Source organism: Vipera ursinii (genome assembly GCF_947247035.1).
Source record: "Vipera ursinii genome assembly, chromosome: 1".
NCBI classification, from domain to species: Eukaryota; Metazoa; Chordata; class Lepidosauria; order Squamata; family Viperidae; genus Vipera; species Vipera ursinii.
In genome coordinates, this window is record NC_139512.1 from 168,968,255 (window position 1) to 168,992,789 (window position 24,535).

General features: G+C 39.6%; 1 protein-coding gene across 5 annotated transcripts in view; it reads left to right on the forward strand.

Annotated features, from left to right (window-relative positions):
• PMS1 (PMS1 homolog 1, mismatch repair system component) overlaps positions 1-24,535 on the forward strand; it is a 114,995-nt gene that overhangs the window by 64,436 nt on the left and 26,024 nt on the right. For 2 of the 5 annotated variants that reach the window (XM_083350500.1, XM_083350507.1), the window contains 3 exons: positions 2,896-2,988; positions 19,263-19,734; positions 20,819-20,845. The gene's annotated coding sequence lies outside the window, so the exon portion shown is untranslated. Of the gene's footprint in view, positions 1-2,895; positions 2,989-16,578; positions 16,614-19,262; positions 19,735-20,818; positions 20,846-24,535 lie in introns of those variants that run through there. The other 3 variants (XM_083350501.1, XM_083350502.1, XM_083350503.1) reach the window with 3 other exon arrangements.

A 24,535-nucleotide genomic window follows, 5' to 3' on the forward strand; every position in this document is an offset into this window, starting at 1 on the left:
TAACCTCTTAAAATAACCGGCTAAGAATCTTATCAGGGGCCTCTTAGCGCGTCTTAACTCGAGGCCCCTGTCCAAGCCCAACCACCTCTCGGAGTCCCAAAGCTTGGACCCGTCATTAAGGGGAGTATGGAAACAGGCGACAGGTCGCGCCCATGAGGCAGGAACCGCCCTAAGGGCATACAAGTCCGCTTCGGAATAACGATAAATCATATTGCGCTCGAATAGTCTCTCAGGGCCGATGTTGCAAATATATCAAGAGGATTGCTCGTTGATGGTACATAGATGGAAAAAGAAAAAGTCCAGTGGGCGTATCTCTCAATCTGCAGAGCCATCTCAGCTCTCACCTGAGATGGAAATCCAAAAGACAACCTCAGCCGTCCTCTCACTCCGGCTGAGGCATCTGACTGGAGCAGAGAGAGAAAAAGGGGATCCTGAGCCAGGCCCACCCCAACTGGTCTCTCACACCAGTGAGGTGGACGCTGACAAGTCCAAAACCGTCCTCCCACCACGGTTCGGTCCCGTCCACATTAGACTATCAATAGGGAGATCTTAATTCCCATCAGGTACGGAGCCAGTCATAACGCCTGCCTGGCAACAAAAAAGTAAAGGACAAGGAGGCCAAGCCTCTGTTGATCCTCACACCGCCAATCAGCGCCGTCAGTCAATGCCCGTCCGCCAGTCCAAACCATCTCCAACGGAGGAAAGAGGTAGTCCCAGCAGCTATATTGAATCAAAAAGTTCGCTAGCATGTCCGCCGAGGCCGATGACCAGGCCCACAGTCTGCAACCACCATCCGGGAGGAGAAGGAGGCTCCGCACCGCTGAAAACGGTGCCAGCCAGCCGATGGTAGTAGAAGAATCTCCGTCCGGTGGGATCATCGCCGCTGCCCCTCCCACAACAGAGGGTATCCACGGCGAGCAAGCAGAGGAAGGAAGACAGGCAAAGCGTCCCGGGCTTCCCGGCGCTGTAATAGTGCTCGGCGCCATAACGGAGCTCAGCAGGTCGGCAGGAAATTCTCAGCGCTGCTCGTTCAAATCAGCAGGCCGCTGGTTGGGGGGGGGCTCGGCGTCACGAAAAGCAGCGCCCAGCAGCTGTTCCAACAATCCCCAGTCCCCAAAGCTGCCTCAGCCCGCGAGCAGATGAAAACAAAGACGTCCCGAGCTTCACGACATGGCAGCGCTCAGCGCCATGATGAGGCTCAGTAAGTCGACAGACAGTTCTCGGCACCGCTCGCTAGAATCCACAAGCCGCTATTTCGGAGGGGGGGGCTCAGCGCCACAGAGAGCAGCGCTTAGCAGCTGTTTTAAAAACCCCCGAGTCCCGGAGTAGCCACAGCCAACAGCAGCACGAAGTCGCCTCAGCCAGCAGCAGATGAAAAAGCAGGGCTGACATCTCGGGTTTCACAGCGTAGCAGCGTTCGGCGCCATCATGGGCCGGCAGGTTGACAGGCGGCAGATATCAAAAGCCGCTAGCTCGAAGGGGGGGGATCAGCGCCGCAGAAAAACAGCGCCCAGCAGCTGTTTTTAGACCCCCCACCCCCAGAATCGCCTCGACATACCGTGGGCTTCCCCGAGCTAAATCCTTTGAAGCCCTCAAAGAGCGCCCGAAGCCTAAGTTGCGGCCGTCGCCATCTCGGGCAGGAAAAAAAAAAAATTTATACTTATAACTGTTATTATATCCTATTTATCTTGATGTTAGCCCCTTGGAGTCACCTGAATCACGAGTTGGGTGGCAAATGAATTTAATAAATAAATAACCTACTGGCTATAACAACTGAACATAAAAAGTATGGAATCTTCTCTGGCAAGTATCTTGGAACTCTTTATAATTCCGTTAGAGGCAAAAAATACCTAGTCCTCACAAATTATTCAAGGGCATGTTGATGTTCAGGGGTAGCAAGAAGTAACTGATCCTGGCATTTAAAAATCATCCATTGTTTGATGAAGTTTTTTCAGCCATTATTTTAGAATAGAGGCCTATGTTTTCTACAGTTTTTTTTAAATGACCAGTGCTTAATGATTCCGTTTAGTCCAGGTTAATTACTCTCAGTATTCTGCTCCTCTGTGCTATAAGTTTATATTCTTTTTAAATTTCAAATTTCAAATTTTAAAATAATATGGTATGGGCTAGAATACTTTTATTCCTCTTATATAAATGATTCTCCTCCATGTGTTTTAATCCTACCACTATTAGGGCCAGAATTATCCCAGGCTGGTAGTTATAGGGACTCTCTATAGCAGCAGTTCATAGTGGAAGTAACATCCCAGAGTAACATCCCAGAGATGCAAGCATGAACCCTTCTGTGGATTAATAAATTTTGTAATTTAGTTTTTTTAAAAAAAATATCTTAATTTTGTATTTTGTGGGCCTTGTTTTTTATTGACTCAGTATTTTATTAGGTAATTATTAAAAAAAATTGTAGGCTTATATAGGAATAATTTAGTTCATATTATGACTTTTTCAAAGCAAACAGTACAATGAATTTTTTTAGTGATATCCAATCTCTTTTGTATAAAGAATAACATGACCATTTGTCTTATTTTATTTGCCTGTAAAATCAATACATTAGATTCATATTGAGGTTTTATTACTGAAAACATGTATACTTGTACAAAATAGTTAAAATAATAGATCTGTCATTCTTTTCTACAGTGTAATTGCTCTTTTTAAACTACCATTTTAAAATTTTTAAGGAAATAATTCCTATTGAGCACAGATATTTGTGTCTAAATAAATATATGTAGGGTATTAATAACAATAACAATCTTTCTTGTTCTTACTGTTCTAATGATACTTTATAGAACTTAACATGTATATGTTTTCTTTTCTCCAAAAGGATAATTTCCAAATTCTTTTATTTGTAATTCTGATGTTTTTGGATCTGCCAATTTTCAGAGGAATAAGATGAAGCATTATCAATCAATATATGGACCTGAAATGTGGAAAATGTTCAGATTTATTGCCATAAACAACCACTACAAGAAACAGGTACATTTAACTAAAATAATGAATATTGATATTGAAAAGGTAAATGTTTTAAGAATTTATAAGGAACTGGCAACCAAAGGGCAAGGCAGCTCAAAGGCATGCAGTTTTTAAATTGGATTCTGAACAAAATGTTGGTTGCTGCCTGACACTGTTGTGACTGAACAACATCAAAAGTTCTGTGTTTCTTCTCCTCAAATGAGGTGATCTACTAGGAGGTGTAATAGTTGTCAGCTGTAAAGAGAAGTAGGAGTTTGTAGAAAGTGTATGTTAGAAAAGCCCAATCCAAATACAAGAATAGGCTACTCTGTGTTGTCATTATTTGTGTCTTCCTAAAACAATGCAGGACTGTGGGAATTCACTGGAACTCTTTATGGCATCAGGTAAATTATTATTATTATTATTATTATTATTATTATTATTATTATTATTATTATTATTATTATTATTATTATTATTATTATAGTACTTGCAGAAGTTTTAAAGGGTTATACATTTCCAGTCTTTGCCATTTTATATGTAATCTGGATTCTGGATAAAACATTCCACAAAAATCATAAAGATAATAGGAAAAATATGAAAGCTGATAATTCTGCACTAGCATCAAGTTAAATTTTATAATTAAAGGAAAGAAATAAATGTTACTGATGAAAGAGAATAATCTATAGGAATAAGGCATATTTTTTATTTTATGCCACAATATTATAACTATCAATTGTCAGACCATATGTTCTTTTTGCCCTTGTTAATAATTGCTAGAATTCTATCTTAATTTCTTAGAAGGTACTTCTTCTGCACAGTAAAATGCTAGACTAGTTTTTTTTACTCAGTTAGAACTGAGACTTAGAATTTATGTAGCATTGTTTCTAATTCATTTGTACTAACGAATTTTTAACAAGTGAGACTTCCTGTTTTTCTGTACAGAACTAAATTATCTAATTAAATACTTCAAATTCCCTGAATAATACACTACAAGCATTTGTTGGAATTCTGGCTCAATTGTGTATTCAGCTGGGATTTCATCTAAGCTGTACAAGGAAGATTAAATTGTAACTGGAAACTGTGTTGTAGCTGGATCAGCTACAATATCTATAGTGCAGGTTTTTATTCCCTTCATAAACAGGACTACATCAATTCTTCCATATCAAGTATTCTGGTATTAATGCAGTAAAACTTGATCACACATACTTATAAATCCTGTTGTATGCAGCTATCCTAATTCTTTGGAAATATTTCCTGGTTGCTGAAATCTTCCCATAACAACTCTTATCCAATTTGATTTTACAGTTATGGATTGTGATTATTTTAGTCATTCCCAAATTCATCATCATATCTTATTTAATCTTGTCTTTAGCTCTCAGCCTGATTCCAAATCTTAACAGTTGTATCTGGACCTAGTCAGCGACTGAATTAGTGTTGATTCATTCACCAACCAGTATTTAGCCATTTCTTTTAAAGTGTAAGTTTAAAATTTAAAGCCCTTCCATTGTAGCTGAATGGCAATAGCAGACTTTGCCATGGTGCCATAGAAAATCCCACCAAATGTGAAGATGCCAAAAGAGTACTGCTAGTGGAGTATGGTTCAACCATCAGTTCAGAAATCTGCTCTGACGAGCCATCCATAACAAGCATCAGGGCATGCTGATTTCCGGTGTGGTGTTGGTTCACAATAATGCTCGCCTGCACACCACTAGTTCATTGATGAACAGGGGCCATTCCCAAGAGGGAGTAAGCTGCATAATCGATGCCAACAGTCTACATTCTGCAGAAGTGAAAGAGACAGAAAAGTACCACCCCACATAGAGAGAGAGACTCATACAAATGCATATCATGGGTATTCTGTATGTCTGGCATCTCCAGAAAGTGAAAGGAAATGTAAGAGCTTTTAAAAGTTTTTGAGGGTTTTTAACTCTTAAGTTGAACTAGGATATTTTCTGCATCGGTTCATTCTGCATAGAATGGGTTGCATCACTTGGAGGCTGACGTGCTGTGTATTTCTTATCTTGCTATTTCTCCTTAAAAGGTGTGCAGAGAATGTTGTGTCTGTAGATTACTTAAAGGGGCCTTTCTAGAGCGGGAAGCTCTGAGTGCAATTATTGGCCGATGCAATTTAGGCGGGAGTTTCCGGGCTGGGGATTGGCCACTGTTTAAATGTAGCTGACTATATAAGGGGAAGTTAAACGGTTAATTGCCAGTTGACTTATGCTAGTGTTAATAAAAGTTCTTGCATTAAACCTCACGGTGTGGTCGTCTATCAGAACCTCACAATTGGCGACGAAGGTGGGATAGACGACTGATCAGTGAAGGAACGGCGAATTCAGCTGGCGCAAAGCGGGAAATTTAAACGCAGTCAACCGAAGTTCAACGATGCCGAAAAATTTTTTTTTTCTCCCAATGGCACAAGTCGGCTCATTGAAAGAGTTCGACCCGCAGTTTCCAGAGGACTGGGAAGAATATGTTGGCCAGGTCGAAGGGTTCCTGTTAGTAAACGGCATTACAGACGACAGGAAGAAAGCCACGGCCTTGCTGACTATTAGCGGTACGCCAGTCTATAGGATCGCCGTCGGCCTGTGTCAGCCGTTGCCAGTCTCGAGCGTCTCGTATGCAGACTTGTTGGCTAAATTGAAGGTACACTTCACGCCAAAAAGGTCTGAATTATTTTGGAGACGGATTTTTGAAAAAAGGAATCAAAGACCTGGCGAATCAATTACACAGTTCGTGGCAGCGGTTAGAGAGGCGGCTTTGAGGTGCAAATATGACAACCTCGAAATCCGGATCCGAGATCGAGTGGTGCTGGGGTTGCGGGACGAGAACCTACAAAATCGAATCATCGCCAAACCCACGGGAGATCTACAGGAAGTCCTTGATGAACTATTAATTTACGAATCAACAGGAACACGAGACCCCCCCCCCGAAACAGCATGGGCTCCGCAGCCGAAATCAATCTAGAAAGCCATGTGGACAGCGGGGAGGTGGACCAGCAATGGGAGACCGACATAGCTGAGATCTCCAGACGATTTGGTAAGATGGCAGCCAGACCACCGCGGACCGAAGCTCCTGACCAGGCCCGAAGACCACAACCACAAGCAGCGCAAAGAATGCCACGAGACAGCCTGCCCAGATCCAGAGACTTAGACACCAGATGTGGTAGCTGTGGGGGCAACCACCCCAGATCAACCTGCAGATTCCGCACAGCGAAATGCAGATCGTGCGGAAAGACCGGCCACATCCAGGCCATTTGCCGCAATCGCACACAAGACAACCGAATCCACGAATTGGACGTCTGGGCCGAAGGTAAGGTAACCCCCCGGGTGCATGGCATAGAGACCCTTAGACCTAGGGCACAACAATCCAACCGCGGGGAGGGGGCGAGAGTAAACCACATAAGACAACATAAAATAAATCACGTACTGAGGCCTAAATTAAAAATCATAGTCCAATTGCAAGGAATACCCTGCAAAATGGAGGTAGACTCAGGGGCCTCAGTATCAATAATTTCATTCGAAACCCTGAAATACATTGAACGGGAAAGCGGTCACAAAATTCCGCTTAAACCGACAAGAATACAGCTAGCAGATTTCCAAAAATCCCCCATAAGCATTAAAGGAAAAGTCTCCATTAGAGTTAGTTATAAGGGGTTCAAGGGATCACTGGACCTAGTAGTGACCGAAGGCCAAAGGACCAGTTTAGTAGGCCTTAATTGGTTCCCCGCTTTAGGAATTTGGGTAGGGGGAATAAATACAATTCAAAGTAAGACCCTCAAATCTGTTTGCGATGAATTCGCAGACGTATTTGATGGATCTTTAGGCAAATATAAAGGCCCCCCCATTAATTTTAATTTGGACCCCACTGTAAAACCGATTAGATTGAAGGCCCGGAGAGTACCTTTTGCCCTTAAACAAAAAATCGAGGCCGAGCTTGAAAAGCTTGTAGGCCAAGGCGTACTCGAACCGGTCGAAGGAGGCCTGTGGGAGACACCAATCGTCACACCCCTTAAACCTAATGGGGATGTGAGGATTTGTGCCGATTATAAGGCCACTCTAAATTTAGGAATGAAAAAGCACGCTTACCCGGTCCCAACGGTGAAGCAGGTCCTCGCGACGATCCAGGACGGCGCCATTTTTGCCAAGCTCGACTTGGCGCAGGCGTATTTACAGCTTACCGTGTCTAAGGAAGCCGCCGAGGCCCAAACGATTGTAACCCACAAGGGGGCGTTTCAAGTTCACAGGCTTCAATTTGGAATTGCAGCAGCTCCAGGCATCTTTCAAGAGGTGATGGAGAGGACCTTAAAGGGCATACCTGGTGTATGCCCTTACTTTGATGATGTCCTGATTGCTGGAAAAACTGAAGAAATATTAGCTGACCGATTGGAACAGGTACTGGGGAAATTTAGAGCTGCAGGACTTAAATTAAAAAGGGGAAAATGTTTTATTGGAGTTAAATCAACAGAATTTTTAGGGTTTAGAATTGATGAGAAGGGCATTCACCCAACAATTGAAAAAAATTAAAGCAATTAAATTGGCACCTGAACCAAAGAACAAGGCTGAATTACAAGCCTTTTTAGGATTGGTCAATTTTTATCATACATTTTTGCCACATAAGGCTGCCATAGCTGAACCTTTACATAGACTCTTAGAAAAGAAAACTCCTTGGCAATGGCAGGAAAAACATAGAGCCAGTTTTCAAACTTTGAAGGACATTTTGTCTGGCCATTCCACTGTTACACACTTTATCGAAAATAAGCCAATCTATTTAGCGTGTGATGCTTCACCCTATGGTGTGGGCGCTGTCATTAGCCACATGGATGACAAGGGCCAACAAAAGCCAATTGCTTATTACTCAAGAACACTTACAAAAGCCGAAAGAAATTATGCCCAAATTGACAGGGAAGCTTTAGCAATAGTGGCAGGTGTAAAAAAGTTCCATGATTACCTTTAAGGTAGGAACTTTACCATTTACACTGACCACAAACCCCTATTGGGTCTGTTCACCACGGATAAGCAGACACCACAGATCATGTCCCCTAGAATGCTTAGGTGGTCCATATTCTTATCAGCATATTCATTCCTATCAGCATATTCATTCTCCCTAAAACACAGACTGGGAAAGGAAATGGGCCATGCAGATGCCTTAAGCAGGTTGCCACTAACAGACACAGAGAAGGATCCTGCTCCTGCGGGCCAGATTTTGTCACTACAAGAAATACCAGAGTGCCCACTAACTGCAAGGGACATCGCCATAGCCACTAAGAAAGATCTAACACTTAACAGAATTTTAGCATGGGTTCAAGGGGGGTGGCCCAATAAGAATCCAGACCCCAAATTCACACCTTATTTTAGGAGGAAAGATGAATTATCATCTCATTTGGGATGTTTGTTGTGGGGCAGCAGAGTGGTGATTCCGGGGATCCATAGGAAGTTAGTATTAGCCAAATTACATGATAGCCACCCAGGAATTGTACGCATGAAGGCTCTTGCCAGAAGCCATTTGTGGTGGCCTGGCCTTGACACTGCAATTGAAGAGTGCGTAGCGGGTTGTTACATTTGCCAACGATCTAGGCCAGAACAGGCTCACTCTACCACACACAGCTAGGAATCCATGGTCACGTATCCATATAGATTTCGCTGGCCCATTTCAAGGGCTAACATTCTTAGTTGTGGTAGACAGCTTCTCCCGGTGGTTGGAGGTTGTGCCTGTTAAAAACATGTCATCTGCCAAAACCATTCAGGTTTTAAGGGACCTCTTTGCCACCCATGGGTTACCTGACGTGATTGTCTCTGACAATGGGCCCCAATTCACCTCTGCTGAATTTCAGGATTTCCTGAAGGCCAATTGGATTAGGCACACGACTTCGGCACCCTTTCACCCGTCCACCAATGGCTTGGCAGAACGCAACGTCCGAACAACAAAAGACGCACTGAAACGCATCATCCGCGGCAACTGGCAACAGAGATTGGCACAATTCCTTCTGTCACAGCATACTACACCCTGCACAGCAACTGGGAAGAGCCCAGCAGAAATGAGGTGGGGAAGAAGATTAACAACAAAGCTGGACAGACTCCACCCTGACAGACTACCCACTGAAGCTGAGGCTGCCATACCAACACGGTCCCTCAACATTGGTGACTTAGTGTGGGCCAGGAATTATGGTCCGGGGGACAAATGGGTACCGGGAGTGGTCATTGATGTCACAGGGCCCTTGTCTTATTCTATTGAGGGGGAAGGGAATAGAGTAATTAAGAGACATATCGACCAATTAAGAAAAAGAGCCCCAGAAATTGAGATTGTAAAAAATGATGTGGGCCAATACACACAGGCTCAAGATGTCATACTTAATCCTGATCGCCTGAGTTCATCATCGACCAGGGACGGTGTGGGTGGAGTTGAAACACAATCCAGGCCACCAAATGTAGTACCTCAGCTGGACAATAATGACTGGGAGTTAATACCAAGGGGTAGCCCAAGTACATCACATTCGGGTCCAGAACACCAACAAACTCAGCAACAACCAACTCAACAACAACAAAACGCCAACATTGTGCCATCAGAGCCCTTGGCCCCAACCGCTGGGACAAGCACCAATTGCCAGACAGCAAATGAAACAATCGCTAACAAAAGTAATAGATATCCTACCAGGGTTCACAAGCCTCCTTCATATCTGAGAGACTATGTTAATAAATAACATTAGTGGGGGGGAAGGGGTGTTGTGTCTGTAGATTAATTAAAGGGGCCTTTCTAGAGCGGGAAGCTCTGAGTGCAATTATTGGCCGATGCAATTTAGGCGGGAGTTTCCGGGCTGGGGATTGGCCACTGTTTAAATGTAGCTGACTATATAAGGGGAAGTTAAACGGTTAATTGCCAGTTGACTTATGCTAGTGTTAATAAAAGTTCTTGCATTAAACCTCACGGTGTGGTCGTCTATCAGAACCTAACAGAGAAATCTTTTAAGATAAGGTGCTGAGGCAGCTGCAGACATTCTGATACTTTCCCAATAATAGCCTATTGATATATTTTTTAAAAAATGTAATCTTGAAGCAATCCAATTGAATTAATTGTGCTATCAGATCGTGAAGCATAAACTCAACTGGAGGCATACTCTGTCTTCATATCTCAAATCAAATCAGTCCTGAATCATATACCTCCAGAAGATGGGGTTGTTAATGATAAAAGTGAATGCATTTGAATTATGAATTCAGATATCCACAGAAGATAATCAAGAATAATTTTTACAGCTATAGAGATGCCATGGTAGGAAGTGATTCTGACATGAATATGTTCTACAGCAAAAGTAGGGTGAAGGTAAATATGAATAATAGCTAAACACGTATAAACAGGTGCAGCACATGTCTTCTTCCCTGGAGGTTTGCCACTGTTATGTGATAGCCTCAGCTTTTGTACAGCTGGGATAGCAGTGATACCAAATGCACATCACTCTACTTAAGGCATATAAACGAATATGTTTTGGTAAAGTCACATTAGAGGAATATATCACTATTCAACAATCTATAGCACAGAATTGTGTTGTTTTTCTGAAAGTACTTCATGGAAAATAATAAAGGTTTTCTTTTTCCAAATATATTTCTCATACTGTTCTCAGAGTCTTTCAAATGCCATAATTTATAGGTGGTGGCATCTGCAGAAGACCTCCGCAAACCCAAGTAAATTATATGTATCCTTATAATTTAAGACTAATGTATAATATTGTTTGGAGAAATGGACTTTGTTGACATCTAGTGATTAGATTTTTGTATCAGACGTTTGGTCGCCTTTATAGATAGCATGCTACCAGATAAATACTCTTCCCTTTTAGCAACTGAGAACTGGGTTTTATGCATATAGATAATGCTGTGTGTTCATCACATATTTTTTCATTGTTTCTGTGTGTCACATGTATGGATCTTCTTTCACAAAGCAGTTTAGAACTTTTTACAGTTAAGCTTATCCATTACCATTAACATTGTCCATAATCTTAAGGCAGTCCTGTTCATTTTTCTGTTCCTTTTAAATGTCATAGAAATTCAAGATGTATTTTCAGATTGAATTTTGTCACTGTGTTTGTTTACCTTTTGCTGAGCTTTTAAACTTTTGTTCACTATTTTTCCTTGGTTGTATATGTGTGTGTGTGTGTGTGTGTGTGTGTGTGTGTGTAAATTGCTAACAAAGAATTATATGAGCTGTCACCGGTGTGACTACTGCCTGTTCGATGGCCTTCATGATAGGCTGAAACAGGAAATAAAGATTTGTGCCATGTTTGGGGCCTAGCAAGGTAATCTAAATAGTTAACAAGCATTTGACATATATATATGAAGTGGACAGGATTATGGGGAGGCTGAGCTCCTCCACATGTTTGTTGGATCCGTGCCCTTCCTGGCTGGTTTATGCAGCTAGGGAGAGGACACGAGGCTGGCTCCAGGCGGTTATATCTGCTTCTTTGAGTGAGGGTTATTTCCCCACCGTCTTGAAGGAGGCGGTGGTGAGACCTCTCCTCAAGAAGCCTGCCTTGGACCCAGCTGTATTGAACAACTTTCGTCCAGTCTCCAACCTTCGCTTTCTTGCGAAGGTTGTTGAGAGTGTGGTGGCGCATCAGCTCCCTCTGGTCCTGGATGAAGCGGATTATCTGGACCCCTACCAATCGGGTTTCAGGCCCGGGTACAGCACGGAGACGGCATTGGTCGCTCTGGTGAATGATCTCTGGAGGGCTCGAGACAGGGGATATTCCTCTGTCCTAGTCCTATTAGACCTCTCGGCGGCTTTCGATACCATCGACCATGGTATCTTGCTGCGGCGTCTCAGGGGATTGGGAGTGGGAGGCACGGTTCTTCGGTGGTTCTCCTCCTATCTCCTGGGACGTTCGCAGTCGGTGTTGGCAGGGGGGCAGAGATCGGCCCCTAGGTCTCTCGTTTGTGGAGTTCCTCAGGGGTCGGTTCTCTCACCTCTCCTGTTCAACATCTACATGAAACCGCTGGGTGAGATCATTCGTGGTTTTGGAGTTGGGTATCATCAATATGCCGATGATACCCAACTTTTCTTTTCGACCCCAAACCACCCCAGTGATGCCCTCGCTGTGATGTCCCGTTGCCTGGAGGCGGTTCGGGTCTGGATGGGGAGGAACAGACTTCAGCTCAACCCTGACAAGACTGAGTGGCTGTGCATTCCGGCATCCCGGGACATTCAAAATGTTCCATCTCTTTCTATGGGGGGTGAGCTCTTACCCCCCGTGGATAGGGCTCGCAACTTGGGAGTCCTCCTAGATTCACGGCTTACCCTAGAAGATCATGTAGTGGCCGTGACTAGGGGGGCTTTTGCCCAGGTTCGCCTGGTGCGCCAGTTGTGGCCCTATCTGGACCGGGATGCCCTGTGCACGGTCACTCATGCGCTCGTGACCTCTCGCCTTGACTACTGTAATGCTCTCTACATGGGGCTTCCCTTGAAGACCACTCGGAGGCTCCAACTGGTACAGAATGCGGCCGCGAGAGTTGTCTTGGGAGTTTCCCGGTACTCCCATGTTACACCTTTGCTCCGCGAGCTGCATTGGTTACCAGTTGTCTTCCGGGTGAGGTTCAAGGTCTTGGTTATGATCTTTAAGTCCCTACATGGCATGGGTCCGGGGTACCTCGGGGACCACCTGCTGCCGGCTTCAACTCCCCTCCGCCCTGTGCGTTCCCACAGAGAGGGCCTCCTCAGGGTGCCTCCGGTCAGGGAATGCCGACTGGCGGCCCCCAGGGGGAGAGCCTTCTCTGTGGGTGCCCCGGCTTTGTGGAACCAACTGCCGGTGGAGCTCCGGACGGCATCGGACCTCCGAACTTTCCGTCGTGGTCTGAAGACCCATTTGTTTGAATTGGCTGGTCTGGCCTGATGGGGGAGCTGGGTTTTAAATTGTTATTTTAGATTGTATTATTGTTTTTTAATTGGGCATTGATTTAATCTCTGTTTTAACTTTTGTATAGTATTGTATTTTTATTTATATGCCCTGTGAACCGCCCTGAGTCCCCAGGGAGAAGGGCGGGATATAAATTAAATAAAACGTAAACGTAAACGTAAACGTATATATATATATATATACATACACACACACACACACACACACACACATATATATATATATATATACACACATATATATATATATATATACATATATATATATATATATATATATATATATATATATATATATTCAAATTGCTAATAAAGAATTTTGGGAGGCTGAGATGATCATTTCGAACTCTTTATGTTCTCATCAGTCAGTCATACCCTTTATCTGAGATTCGAACCTGGGCTGATTGTATATTAGGCAGTTGTTTTAACTTCCTGAGCAGTTGTTTTAACTTCCTGAATAATTTGCACAAATAATGAGCTGTCATAGTTGACTATATCCTGTGGATAAGCCTTGAGACAGGCCAAAGCAGGAATGAAAGAGTTAATTAGCAAGGTACATTCAAAAAGCCTTGACAAATACTTAACACACATTTGCCTTGCCTCCTAGCTAATAAAAAGAGAGAAAGAACCTGTGGCTCAGGAAGTTAAAACAACTGCCTAATATACATACACACACACACACACACACACACACACACACACACACACACACACACACACACACACACACATATATATATATATATATATATATATATATATATATATATATATATATATATATATATATATATATATATATATATGTCAAACACTTGTTAACTATTTAGATTACCTTGCTAGGCCCCAAACATGGGACAAATCTTTATTTCCTGTTTCAGCCTAACCGAAGGCCATCGACAGGCAGTAGTCACAACAGAGACAGCTCATATTTGTGTAAATTTTTTTTAGATTGCTAACAAAGAATTAAAGGGAGACTGATATGCATTTCAAACTTATTTGTTTTCATCAGTCATCGGCCTAGAGGTTAAAACAACTGCCTAATGTACAATCAGCCCAGGTTCGAATCTCAGAAGGGTATGGCTGACTGATGAAAACAAATAAGTTTGAAATGCATATCAGTCTCCCTTTAATTCTTTGTTAGCAATCTAAAAAAATTTATACACACACACACACACACACACACACACACACACACACATATATATATTATTCAAATTGCTAATAAAGAATTTAGGGAGGCTGATATGGCCTTTTCGAACTTCTTATGTTCTCATCAGTCAGTCATACCCTTTATCTGAGATTCGAACCTGGGCTGATTATATATTAGGCAGTTGTTTTAACTCCTGAGCCACAGGTTCTTTCTCTCTTTATTAGCTAGGATGCAAGGGAGATATATGTGTTAAGTATTGTCAAGTCTTTTGAATGCACCTTGCCATCTACAGGCAGTAGGCTGAAACAGGAAATAAGATTTGTCCCATGTCTGGGACCAAGCAAGCGTATTCCGAATGCTTAACAAACATTTAACACATATCTCCCTTGCTTCTCAGCTAACAAACAGAGAGAGAGAGCCTGTGGCCTAGGGGTTAAAACAACTGCTTAAGACGCAGTTGGCCCAGGTTCGAATCTCAGAAGGGTATGGCTGACTGATGAGAACAAATAAGTTTGAAATGGCCATATCAGCCTCCCTAAATTCTTTGTTAGCAAACCAAAAGAATTTACACAAATATGAGCTGACACTGCTGTGGCTACTACCTGTAGATGGCCTTCGGCTAGGCTGAAACAGGAAATAAGATTTGTCCCGTGTCTGGGACCAAGCAAGTGTATTCTGAATGCTTAACAAACATTTCACACACACACACACATACACACATATATTTACAGCTTCATTTTCCTTTCTCACATATCTGGAACTACCCCTCATCACCTTATTTCATCATTATAAGAATCATCTTGTACATATGTTAAGTGAAGGAATAAATTACTCTTCTAAGATGGACATATATCGAACACCTTACTAGTTAGATAGCAAATATTTTTATTCAATGGAAATCATGACTAATAAGTTATATTAAATGGTAAATTTAATATAACTTTTTAAAGAAAGTATTCTTAAGATTGACGCTTCCATGGACTATGCATAAATATAAACTTTATTTAGAAAATAACGTGGTGGGAAAGCCAGAAATATTTAAGCCTCTCTATAGCTAAGAAGTATTAAAAGAACATCTGTAAAGACACTGAAAATGGAACAGACCTGGAAAAACAGGGTGGTATAAAAATTAAATTATTATTATTAACTCTGAACTCAGAAACTCAGAAGAAGGTTCTAATCTCAAGTTGGTATGTTAAAGGACATCAGTGGAGAGATAGTAACCAATTGAAAGGAGATTAAATTAAGATCTAAATTAAAATACTGTACAATAATGATGTCAACAGCCAAGATAGAAGATATTCCCTACTTACAAGAATCTCTACAACTAGAAGATGAAGTTAGATAAACACTCCAGTCATTACCAACTCAGAAGGCTACAGGAGCCAATGCAATAACCAGTGAAATATGGCAAGTAGCAAAGGAAGAATAAATCAAAGTTCTTATTAAGCTATTCCAGCAAATCTGAAGAACGACACAGTAGCTAACATTAAAAAATGTCAATCTACATTCCAATACCAATAACTAGTGTACAAACTATCATAGTGTAACCTTAATTTGATGTGCTACCAAAATAATGTTTAGTATCATCCAACCCAAATTAGACTCCTATATGGAAAAGAGATTCCAGGTATTCCAGGTGGTTTTTGAAAAGGCACTAGAATACAAAACAACCCAGTTTCCCAGTAATTTTGGAACTTATATAAGGGTATAATACCCACCATGAATCACTTGTAAATAATTTTCCTCAAATCTTTGTGATAAGAATCCTAATGTGGAGTTCTTTCAAAATATAATCCATTCCATATCAGATATATATTTAAATTTTATGTCTATAATTGTTTGAGACAAATTAATCCCACTCCAAGTTATTACAGGATATTATATATTTTGGGTATTAGCTTTTTAGAGGACTCTGAAGGTTCTGACATAAGATTTTCAAAAGCTACTAGTCATCACAATGGTCTTTTATGGATTATATTTTTAACAAAAAGACTTATTTCATTAATTTGTAGCCAGACAAGGTTCATACATGCCAATTTCTGTTTTGCAATACCTTTTGGCATTACTTGATTATTTTATAAAATAATCTCTTAAACAGGTTTTGCTGTCTCCAGGGATTGCTAGATAGCTCTGCTACATTATTTATGGGGAAAAACTATAGCCTATGATTGGTATTAATGAGGAGGGAGTGGTGGAATCAATGCTCCCCCCAGTAGTTCCAAACCTCAAAGAACAGTCAAGAAACCTATTGATACATTTTGGATTTACCCATATCTCTTGCTTTCCAAACCATATTTTATGAACAGCTTTGCATTAACAATATAATAACATAACCAGGGCTTTTTTCTAAAAAAAAAAAAGGTGCCGGAACTCTCATCTTGTTAATCTTTTATTTATATAATTTTATTTATATATTTATTTACAGTATATAATTAAACAATTATATATTCAATTCTTAACATACATTTAATTTATTGTATTTAAGGCAAATGTTCATAGAAAATTCCAAACTTTTGTCCAATTCTCGTCTGGCAAATCTTCTTCTTCCTTGCTCTTAGTATCTATGGCCGAATGTCGTCCTCTGAGTAACCACAGATCAACGTACTTTGAAGGATCAAAAAGTCTCAGAGGTGGTCCGACAAATTTGATGAACAAAGTGCTGAAATTGTCTTAGTCTTTAACGAAGCTCTTGTTGGGGTGGCAATTAGATTCATCTGTGAAAACCCACGTTCACATTCACTTGAAGAAATAGGAATGGTATTCAGAGTCCGTATCAAACGCAACAGTTTTTCTGGATATGTCTTTTCAAGAATATATTCACGGAATCCACGAATCATTTCTCTTTCATTTAGTTGCAGTCTGATTGATAAGTTTCTAATTTCCACTTCTCCAAATGTCATTTGAGTATTAACATCTTCAGGCCAATGTTTTTGATCAAGTACGCCAGACCAATACGCCAACTCATCGCTATCAAGTAATCTTTTTTCAATTTACTCTTTCAATTTTGTATAAAATATACTTGGGTCAATGGCAGGATCCTTTTTTGAATCTCTTTTGTGAAGTAAAACTCCACGAAAGCAAAGATCACTTACAGCAGCAACAGCACATTTATAATAGGGCCCAAAGTTCTGTCTTCTTTCTTCAAAAACTTTTACCAGTATTTTTATTTTCTTATTTGCCTTATACAAGTCAATGTTGCGGTCCTGTAGATCCAAACTTAAATCTGACAATTATTGGAGAGTGTCACACATCAATCCTAGGTACAATAAAAATTCTGAAGATGTTATTTTTCTTTTCAAGCCATCATGTGCATTTATCATTTTTATCTCTTGTAGGATCATGCATTGCTTGTTCAAAATGATACACAAGGGATTCAAAATTATTCCATACAGCCAAAACTGTACGCAAACTAGATGACACCCATCGGGTACTTAAAATTCTTCCAATTATCAGCAGCTCAGTCCCCAGTAATTCTGCACATGAATGCAACTCTCTGCTATTCTTTGGTGAAGCATGGTATATGACATACAGTTTATCAATAAACAGGACTTTTTTCACATAGAACACTCAGAACGGCGTTCTGGCACCTTTTTTTGCAAAAAAATAACAACCCTGAAATAGATTTGGAAAGAGCAAGGACTTTGATTAAATGGAAATGTTGCTAAGCATAGAACTGTTGTGTTAATTTGCAGCTGTTTCTGCTGTTTTCTTTTTATGTGCTTATGATTTTGCATCACATTTTAAAATCAGCCAAATTGAATAGGAATAAGATTGTGACTGAAAGAATACTAATTCTGAAATATAGTAAATATCTTTAACAAGTAACATTAAATTTAGCTTTAGTGTAATCTATTTCAGGGTTTACTTTCTATATACACAAACAATGGGAAATGAGTTTCTGGGCTGGTTCAAATTTTTTACACATTCCAAAAATTTCAGGTAATATATCTATTCCATATAAATATAAAAGCATGATAGGCTCTATTTGTACAATGGCCAATTATCTCTGTGTGCACAAATGTGGATAACTACAAACAGAAGTTGCAAGCTCTCTCCTTGACTTCAGAGTCATCCTGGTGAGATAGTCAGCATATAAATTTAATAAATAACTTTTTTTTCAAATGCCCCTATCAGGAATTGAATTTGAATGGCGTTTCAGAAAAGCAAATGTTCTGTGCTGGTGGTACTAAGCTCCCAAAGATCTAGCATGGGTTAAATGAATTCTTCCTAATAAAAATAACTTCCTACCTTTTTCTAATCATCATTTCTTCCTTTCAGCAATTTGAAAAGTAAAACAAAGTGAAACAAACCACTACTCCCTCCATGCAGGGAAAATTTCCTTGAGTCATACTTGGATATTCTATTTGCAAATAATATCTTACTTACCTAGTTGAGATGGTGTAGTTGGGGAGCAGGGAGGAGTTGGGGAGCCTTCACTGCAACTTGCCTGTGCAACATTTGCCTGCCGGGTCTTTTGGCAAGCTCAGCAGCAATTCCTATTAGCTTCCAAAAGCCAATAGCATAGCTGACTCAGGAATTCTGGGAGTTGAAGTCCATGAGTCATAAAAGAGCAAAGCCTGCAATAGGCTTAAGCCAATAGCAGTACAGCTTGTGCAAAAGTTTTTTGGTTTTTTTTGCAAAAAAAGGTGCCGGAACGCCGTTCTCAGCATTCTATGAGAAAAAAAAAGCCCTGAACATAACAATATGGCAATCAGTGGGAGGAATAGATTCAATACAATTTTCTTACATGGAAGAAACCCTACAATATTATGGAAAGAAACAAGAGACAGTGTAAAAATATAGCTTTCAGAAGAAGCAGTCATGATAGCCAGGGAAAGACAGAAAAAAAAAGACGTGGACAGAAAGAAAAGTATACAGTGACAAAATGGCAAGGTTAATTTAAAAAAAGGAAGGGAAAGATTTCTCAATCAAATGAACACATATCAAGAAAATAGATTGTATTAGAAAAACTGATAAACTACAGCTAAAGTAAGACAAATCAAAAACAATTATACAAAAATGCCAGTAGAGGCACAAAGAATTAAAAATGGTAAGACCGTTTTTGAGAACATTTAAAGATGAGATCATAAAATGTCAATTTAGAAATTGTCAACATAAGAAGCAGAGGTAAACGTGGTCCTTGTTTAATGACTACAATTGGGATCAGCAACTTGGTTGCTAGGTGATGCAATCACCAAGTGGAAAATCATGTGACTGAAACTTTGTTCTGATTTTATTTCAGTTTCCCTTTGCTTTATAGCATGAGGTGAATGGATGCTAGAAGAAGGATATGACCTCAAACAGCCAGGTGAACTCAAACAAGCAGAGAAGATTTCTGGAACACAAGAAAGGCCAGGTAAAAGGGCAAATTTTATAGCCCTTTTCCCTCGCCCCCACTCTCCTGTCCTTTGAAATGCTCATTCTGATACTGGGATAATTAGCAAGAGAATTAATATGTATATTTACTTTCATTGGAGAAGAAGAGACTACAAGCAGAGGATGGACTAGAAAAGAGGAAGTAAAGAATGAATTATTCAGATGGACAACATTAGTAATGTTACTGGAATGTCTTGCGAGAGTTCTGGATTGTAAATTAAAAGGGATAGATTGAGATGGGAAAACATTAATACAGTCTCTGGAGTTTGACTTGATGGCACTAAGCAAAAAAAGAAAAAAAGAACATTAATGGACTTTCTGCATCTTTCAGGATGCTGGTAAGTCTGTGGTCCCAACAGGTGATTATAATTGTCAGTATCAGCAATCAACATACTAATTCTGCTGTGTGCAATCCATATGTACTACTCAAGGCCCTTCTTCCTTCCTCTGGTGTGTAGCATGCAGGATCCTTCTGTAGTTTATATAAGGAGCAAAATCCACAGATAACTGTATTCTGTTTATACTACCTTTATTCACAGGCAAAAAAAATGCTGTTTGTGGTAATGGGAGATTATAATTAGAGTATCATGGAATCAAATAGAGTGGGAGAAATTTTATTTTAGGTATTCGGCTTTATAATATTGTTTAGAATGATTTTCATACATTACAGTCTAGAAAACTATCTTTTGGAAAAGATTGATCATGCGTTATCCTGGAATGTTACCATGTGAAACATAACCATTTGACCTCACAGTATCATCTTAGAGCAATTTGCATATAGTTTAAATGTTTTCATATGAATATATTTCTTGAGTGCCAAACATTTGAAGGGATGGACCCCTATATCTTTTTGTATAGAGTACAAACTACTCTGAAGCTTAATGATATTAGTAGCATTATATTCAGCTGGCAAGCAACCCTCTCTTACCTACACTCATACACAAAATGTAGGAAATTATCTATCCCAATATCTTTTTCTTATCTTAGCATTGTATCCTGCACTATTTATTTAAACGTCTTGGCATATGGCATAGTTGAGTATTTGTAATTCATTCAAGGTAGAACTTAATACATGCAGAAAAAAATTAACCCTCCACAGACTTTTTGCTATATGGCTAGCATCACTTTCCTAATTGGTCTGGATTCTCCTGAATTTATAGTGATGGTTTTGGAGCCTTCCAGGGCAGGTTTCAGGAGGTAGATGAAAGGTGGAGAAGAGATGAGTAATTTAGGGGGTGGAGGGAGAAGAATTAGTTCTATGCTAAACGTTGTTCCCCAATTAAATGAGCAGCAGCGATATCCCATATTATAACAAGTGCTCCTATTAAAGAGTAGAATGTTTCTCATATAATCATTATATTAGGAATTTCTAAACAATGTTAAAACAATGTTATTTTCTGTATTTTATCTTCCTCTTTGAAGATACATCTCCATGACATGATATATAGGGTGAGTATAAGACTTTGTTGATGTTTTAAAATAGTAACTCCGTACATAGACTCATGACACCTTACCTAAAATTATAAAACTTGACATGAATAAAGGAAGTTTGACAGAAACTGGGGTTTGTTGACTTTTAAAGTCTAAAAAGTGAGATCTTGTACCCTGAAGAAGGTTGTTTTTCATTTTGTTTTATATTAGTCTTTCAGTTCTGTGAGTAATATTACTATCCAGACCAGACATATGTGCATTATATGTAAAGCCTTTATCTCTCCTTTTCCTATTTAACATATGCATCTATATTTAGATAGATAAAAAGCTTTTTCTACAGTTGATAATACTTGGGGTAATCACTAATTCATTGAAGACATACTGAGATGCTTTAATCCAAGGCTGCATACTGACTGCATCAGCAGAAACTTTAGGAAGATGAGAAGCTCCTTCTGTTTCCTGAAGAGTTATAGATGCCTCAAAAGATCACATTCACAAGCTTAGCACGTAAATTAGGCTTTAGGCATTTATAGATTTCATACATTATCTGTGTGTCTCTCTGTCTATCACTTCATATACAACATACTGTCTCAAGCAAACAGTCACACTGTCTTGAAAACCTAACTGCATTTTTTACTTCAGGAATTCTTGTACTGTAAATATATTTCATTTTTTTACTAATTAACCATAGTGAGAGATACATTTGAAAATTGCAATATCCAGGATATAATAGTAAGATGGGAATTAATGAAATATATATAAATATATTTGGTATGTTTGTGAAATTTTTGTTGGAAAATTTCCTTTTATTATATTCTTTCTGAGCTAGTAAGTAATTTGCAATTTTGGAAGCCTGCCATGCACGCTATTATAAAATATTTGTGATGAGGGATTTGTATGTTCATAATGTAGTTGCCATGATGGTATGGCTAATCACAAATCTGTGAAATTTCTACCACCATTGCTGTCTCTAATACTACCCCCTTCCTGTTTATACCGCTCCCCATAATTGTATTTTTTCTACTTAAATAAAACCCTAAATTATATTTAAATGTTATTTTAATTACCTTCAGAATCTATATATTATGTAATTATAAGTGGACAACATGGCCCATTAAATTGTCAGCATATCATACCGTATTAAAATAACTGCCTTGTAGATAGTGTAGAATGGTTATTTCCTAATTTACCTATTCCAATTGCCATTTACAACCTTTGCTTTCTTTGCTGATTTTCTGAAGTAGAAGGTAATAATGTATCTAAAATTTTCTCTCAAAAAGATCTGTGCCAGTGCTGCAGGTTGCTTGTTGTGATACATAGATACAGTGCTTTTTTTGTAAAAGAAAAAGGTGCTGCAACTCACACATGTCATACAACCCGCCTTGCCTGTCCTACAAGGTTCCATCCAAAAAAGGTGCCGGAACTCCGTTCTGAGTGTTCTATGAGAAAAAAAGCCCTGCATAGATACATTCATACATTCATCATGGAGAACCAAAATCCTACATGAGAAATTAGAAATGAGGTGAAACCAACACTTTCTGAAGACCTGAATTATAGTGTTAATCTCCTAGAAATTGAAATAGTGTAGCAAGGAGGATATATTTGAAGGCCTTGTTTCCTAGTGCAATCTTCTTTACAAACCATAAAAGCAAAATGAGCTTATTTTTGAAATTAGCAAAAGTCAGGCAGATTAACTGTATTGTTTTATAAACTACTTTGCAATATATGTATGTGTAGATTCACAGTGCAATATTTTTAAAACGTTTGTGGAGAAAATAGAGAAATATTTTGTCCATGTGATAGACAAATAGGTTTGAAGCTAATGATAAATTAGTAATATTTAGCATGTGCATCATCTTTCTGAACTGGCTATCAAGGATACTTTTTCTATTTAAAATATTCACATAGATGGCCTTATTTTTGTATACAGTACTTGATATAGCTTTGCTAACATTAGAACCACAATTGCAGTATGATCCTTTAGGCAGCTGGCAATACTCTAATACATTTTGTAAGTGACTTAAAAAGGAAAGAGATATATCTTCTTTCAGTATGCATGTGTAACTCCAATTAGTGTTAATAGGAGTTACGTGCTTTGGGATGAAAACATGTCTCTGAAATATGTAACTATTTCCAGTTGAAAATAAATATACCCTGTTAACGCTTTATCTTACCTTTAATGTAAACACTTTTTCTCAAGAAAAATATATGCAATCTTGCAAATCTCTCATTTATTTCATTTTATATTCCTTATTTTATCAATGGAAAAATGAGGAATTTCTCTTTATCATTGCATGCATGTCTTTTACTTAAACTACTGATAAAAGAAAGGTTTGTAAAAGTGTCTACCATGCATTCTTAAGTCATCATTGTACATAGATAGAGTCGCCTCTCAAGATCTTTTATGCATCTATCTGCACAAAAGATTCCTCCATTCTAGAAATTATTTTTATAACGATCTTCCAGAGTAGGGGTGGTAGTGGAAAAGGCTAAAAGAAATGAAAATGAAATCTGGCTTTCTTTCTTACTGTTCAGTATTCAGTAAAGAATAGATCCTTGTTGTTGTTGTTAGTTGCGAAGTCATGTCCGACCCATCGTGACCCTATGGACAATGTTCCTCCAGGCCTTCCTGTCCTCTACCATCTTCTGGAGTCCATTTAAGCTCACGCCTCCTGCTTCAGTGACTCCATCCAGCCACCTCATTCTCTGTCGTCCCCTTCTTCTATTGCCATCAATCTTTCCCAGCATTAGGCTCTTCTCCAGTGAGTCCTTCCTTCTCATTAGGTGGCCAAAGTATTTGAGTTTTAGCTTCAGGATCTGGCCTTCTAAAGAGCAGTCAGGGTTGATCTCCTCTAGGACTGACCGGTTTGATCGCCTTGCAGTCCAAGGGACTCACAGGAGTCTTCTCCAGCACCATAGTTCAAAGGCTTCAATTCTTTGGCGCTCAGCCTTTCTTATGGTCCAGCTTTCACTGCCATACATTGCAACTGGGAAGACCATAGCCTTGACTATACGCACTTTTGTTGACAGGGTGATGTCTAGATTTGCCATGGCTTTCCTCCCAAGGAGCAAGCGTCTTTTAATTTCTTGGCTACAGTCCCCATCTGCATCCCCATCCCCATCTGTCCCCATAGATCCTTAGCTCTCTCTAATTTCCCCCCCCCACTATCATAGCCTAGATAATGCATCAATCTCTTCTGCATTCCATCTACTGATTATTTCATTTACTATGACACTAACAAGAGAAAAAGAATGCAAGTAACATTACTATGGAAGTATAAACTTTTAATTAAGAAAAAAGAGGGAACCAATGAAAGCAAGCAGAAATCGCAGTTAGCTGTAATAGAAGAAGCAACACTGAGAGAGGAAGGAATGGATAAAACTGGATATTTTACAATCAAGGACAGACGTTTACTGCTTGGATCTGGAAAATTTGGGTGGTTTCATATATCACTATTGTTTGTTACTCAGATTAAGAGTAGAATGTACCTGCCATTGCCTCCTGTGCTGTGTGAACATGAAGGAGATTAAAAAAGCCTGCTTGGTCTGTTTTGGTAAAGTCAGTAGGTTTTCCTGTCTCCAGGGGAACCATGGCTGTGAGCTGCTACTCCATTTTCAATTCTAAGAAGAGAATGGATTGATCAGTATATTTCAGTTTCATACATTTATTTTGGCTTGTTCGTATACAACCTTTTTTCTTTTTTTTTA